A 4,813-nucleotide genomic window follows, 5' to 3' on the forward strand; every position below is an offset into this window, starting at 1 on the left:
GAAGGCAACAGGAAGATCTGAGCTGGGGGAGTTACAGGATCGAATTGGTGTCCAAGGAAGATCAGTGTGGCTGGGCACTAGGAGTAGACATCTGGGAGCAAAGCGAGTTGGGGACGTGGAGGGGGACAGCGACAGTGGGGCAGAGGGACAATGTGTACGTGTCTAGGAGTCTCACACCAGGTGATGATATCATCTCCCCCTCCATTCTGCAGAGGGTGCTCTCCCCAGCACGTCTTCAGGGCGCCTTTCTCACCCTCATGCAAAAAATAAGAGGTAACATTACAACAGGGTGGAGAATTTCTCAGGGACCCAGAGAGGGAGGGAACAACACTACCTCTTTTCTCTTCCTCCCTCCAGGGGACCCAGGGCCCAGCTCAGAGGAACAAAGTGGGAGGGAAAGAGGAGGACGATGCTGGAGTTAGGACCTGGATACCCTTGGTTTTCTGGGTCCTGCTCCTGTCCTCTAAGAGATAGGGTGAGTCAGCTGTGGTTTTTAAAGCTGTAGAGGTAGTTAATAGTAACAGAGAGTGAGAACCCATTAGGTCTCAGGAAGAGCTGTGCATGAAGCCTAGAGCTCAGTAACAGGGGACTACTTAGATGACAGCCGTTGTCCATCCCGGGGACCTAACCTTCCTGGGGGGAAATTTCTGGTCTGGGACTAGCTGGTATGAATCAGACTGTAGCTTTGTTGGCTCCAGTCAGCTTATCGATCCACCTCTTCTGCCCCTTTACCCCCTTCTCGTTTCCGGATCAAGCACACACCCTGGTGTGACTCAGATATGCTGCCCCAGCCTACCGTCCCCCACCCTCAGCCCTGACTCAGCCTCAGCGCTGGAGATAGCTATCCTTGCTCAAGGTGGGGAGATAAGGTTTATGGTCCTGGACAGGCTCCTTTGCTGTGAGGTGTCTGTTTTGCAAACATACCTTTCAACTGCATTCCTCCCAGGGCTGACCCAACCTTACTCAGTCTCTTCCAGGAATTGCGAACCATCCGAGAGCACCATTTTAGGAAACCTGCTCAGCACCTCTTCCCCCGAAGGCTATCGATCTCCTCGGCATTCCTGCCTTGCCTGCTCTGGCCCCACTGAGGCCCGCAGTTCCCACTGTCCTGTGTTTCTTGGCTTCTGGACAGGCCCGACCGAGTCTAGGTCTGAGTGAGGAGAGACCCTGCACAGCTCCCTTTTCAGAGGAGCATCCCTCCTTCCTTAGTCACTCATTTCTATTCCTACTGCTCCTCAGATCAGTCAGTCCTTCCTTCTGTCTATCCTTTTTGCTCCCTTTCAACGTTTAATATGCTATGTTGTGTTCAATGGCTGTTACTGCAGGGAGAGAGACTAAGGCAGCCCCCAGAGTGCAGCTGAGGGTGTGCTTCACCGTGGGCGCCCTTGAACTGAGCGGGGGAGAGGAAAAACAGCAGGAAGGGAGAATTCTTGGAGAAGTTTGTAGTTTGCTCCCATCCCAGTAGGATTACTATACTAGCTCTTTACAGGGGGCAATGAAAACCTCACAAATACTATTATCATATAATTTATTTTATATATGATAGAACAAAAGTTGAGAGCCAAATCAAGTATGATTTCAAGTTTAGTGTGTTCTCCACTATACGTGATCACTTTGGAAAATTCAAAGTTCTAAACCCCAAATTAATTTAAATGTAATTAATAATTAAACATAATCACAAGGAACTTTAGAAATAAATGGTATTGCTTCTTTATTATACAGATGAAACAACTGTAGCTCAGAGAAGGGAAGGAACCTGTCAAATGTTGCACAGCAAGTTAGAGACTGAGTTAAACTAAAGCACAGGTTATTCGAGTCTCAAATTTATGTTTTTCTGCTATGTCACATTATTTCAAAAATTCTGTGAAATAATTCTCAAAATGAAAATTAATTTTCATTTCATTTCATTTCATCACAAATCCCAGAGCATTTTAAAGCTGGTAGTAGGAATTTGCAGAAGTGAAAGGACTTGAGGGTGTGTCAGCTCACAGGGCAAGTGGGAAGGATGGAGAGCTGGGAGGTGAGCTACTCAGCCAGCAGCACTCAGCTGTCCTGGGATCCCCAGGCCTCCACAAATCAGCAGGACAACTTCTGCAGGCCTCCAGAAAGGCATCTTCTTTATTAGAGGTGCTGGCTGATCAGACTCAGAGCTTTCATGCTGGCCTGGAGAGTCTGCATTCCTCTCTCCTGCCTCTCTCAGCCTGTCTCTGGCTAGACTCGGGGGACTGGGAAGCCTAAGGAGCTAGAAGAGCTGGATTGAATTCTTTAGGTGGACTTAGGCAATGTATGAAATGTTTCTGAGCTTCTGTATCCTAATTTGTAAATGAGGCTATTTGTTCTTTCCTCAAAGGCTTAGTTGTAAGGATTAAATGGGGTTATAAAAAGTGTATGGTGTAGGATGTGCTTGGAATATGGTACTATCTTGAAGGAAAAGGGAGAGAAGGAGATGTAAGGCAGGGAGGAGAGACTGGCTTTGAAGGCAGGCAGCATCCAGTTTTGCCTCTCCCATTTGCTCACTGCTGGAGTACAAGATATTCTTTTCTTTTTTCTTTTTTAAATTTTATTGATTTATTCTTAGAGAGAGGGGAAGGGAGGGAGAAAGTGAGGGAGAGAAACATCAATGTGCAGGAAAAACATCCATCTGTTGCCTCTTGTGTGCCCCCAACTGGGGACCTGGCCCACAACCCAGCCATGTGCCTGGACCAGGAATTGACCCAGGAAGCTTTCAATCTGTGGGATGATGCTCAACCCACTGAGCAACACCAGTCAGGGCGATCATAAGCTATTTGTAACCTTGAGGCTGTTTCCTCAGCTCTAAAATCCAGATAATGCTTATTTCAGAGTTTCCAAACAGATTAAAAGTTGTCATTACCATCTTAAGGGAACTCCTGCATCATTGGAGGTGCCGACTCTGGGAGATCAGGTCAGAACTGGAGATGCTCAATCAGAATCCAGGCTGGAGGGAAAAGCCTCCAGTCTCAGAGAGCTTCCTGAAGGAGGTGTTTGGGGTAGAGCCAGGTTGGAGAGCCAGGGAGGGAGGAGAGTGCCTGGTTTGGTAAATTGCATAGGTAGAAGAGAGTTTGTGTAGCTCCTGGCTGCCAAGAGGAACAGGGGCAGACCATGGTTGGGGAGGGGCGGATGGGGGCGGAGGTTACTGTCGCTGGACCTGGGAGCCATGGGAGCCTTGAACCCATGAGTCTTGGAGCTGGACGCTTCTGAACCAGAAGTTCTGGTCTGGGAGGGAGATGGTCCTCTCCATGGTGGGGCTTTCTCTCCTCTGGCTCCCATGTTCTGGAGGTTTCTTCTGCTGTTCAAGCTTCTCTTAACTCTCTGAGATGATCATCTGGGAAACTGGGGAGACAAGCAAGGAGAGGGAGCTGCTCGACCTGAGGGAATAGATGGCCCCAGCCTGGAATTCTGTTGGGAACGAATAAACACACACTGAATTGTGTTGTCATGGGAGCCTGCCTGACATTTCCCTAAGGCTAAACTGGCTGGGGCTGGCCCAGGCCCAGCTATTTTTACCCTCCAGGTAAGCAGACGTGACATAAGAATGGTCTATGAGCCACCGTGTCCCACTTTGGGGTTGTCTGCCTTTAGAGACCAGGGAATCCTGGAAGAAGGTTGGCAAATGGGTGGTAGGTAGCAGGGCTTTCCTTGACTGACCTAAGCTGCTTTCTCCCTTTCCCTCTTATTTTCTCTGTTATAGACACACCCCCCATACACACAATGGCGCAGGTTGAATCAATAGTTTGTGAATTCATTTCTCATACATCTGCAGGGGGAGTGCCTGTTAAGCACTTTCCGTAGATACCACAGTTAACAAGACAGTCAAGTCCCTGCCTTCATGGAGATTTCCTCTTGGTGCGGAGAGGTCCCCTAAGTCTGTCTGAATTCCAAAAGTCGAAGAGGTAATTTAGAAGTTTGAAAAATGCTAATTGAGTGAATATTTTATATATATATATATATATAATTATAAAATAAAATAAAATAAGAAAAATATTTTTGGACCCTTTCTTCTGGGCTATCCACGTTAATGCTTCCCACACTAACAGAGATAAATGGACATCAGCAGTAAGAGAGCATCATGGGAAAGAGCAGCACAAGCTTTGGACTTACTCCAGACTTGAGGTCAAGTCTTGAAGGACTTTGAGTTTCCTTATCTGTAAAATGGAGGGTAATGTTACTTTCCTCATGGATCATTTTAGGATTACAAATAATACATGTAAGAGCTCTGACATTTTTCGACACAGCGGGCATCCAATAAATAAGAGCTACCACTATTATCACCATCATTACCACCGTCACTGCGGTCAACAGGGAAAAAAGCCCTGGGCTGAGAGTTGGGGAAAGGAAGGGGTTGTCAATGGGCAGGGCTAAGTTTGCATGGCTAGCTCCCTAAAAATTGGATTTGCAAGCTTCTGTTTTGCATGGTGGCAGATTTTTTGCATGTTATTCTTTATTACTGTCTGACAGATTCTTCCTTATAGCCCCAATTGCCACCTCCTTCTGGTTACCCTCACTGTACTGAGCAGACACTGCAGAGGACACAAAAATGCACGAGAAACTGTCCCATCATGCAAGGGGAACAGGACTCATACTCTCATGAGGCATTAAAGCCTGTGCAAACATGAGGTGTGTCGAGGGTGATCCTGATGACAGTGAAGGGATGGGGGAAGCTGCACAGGGGGAGTCTTTAGGAAAGGCAGGGGGCCAGGCAGGGGGCCAGGCGGAGAGGGGTGGCGAGAGTCAAGCTAACATTGACTGAGAACTGGCAAGTCATGCACTTTCCCCTTATGTAATGTTAACAGCA

This window comes from Pteronotus mesoamericanus, unplaced genomic scaffold (assembly GCF_021234165.1).
Source record: "Pteronotus mesoamericanus isolate MK-2021 breed Mesoamerican mustached bat unplaced genomic scaffold, CSHL_Meso_final scaffold_21, whole genome shotgun sequence".
NCBI lineage: Eukaryota > Metazoa > Chordata > Mammalia > Chiroptera > Mormoopidae > Pteronotus > Pteronotus mesoamericanus.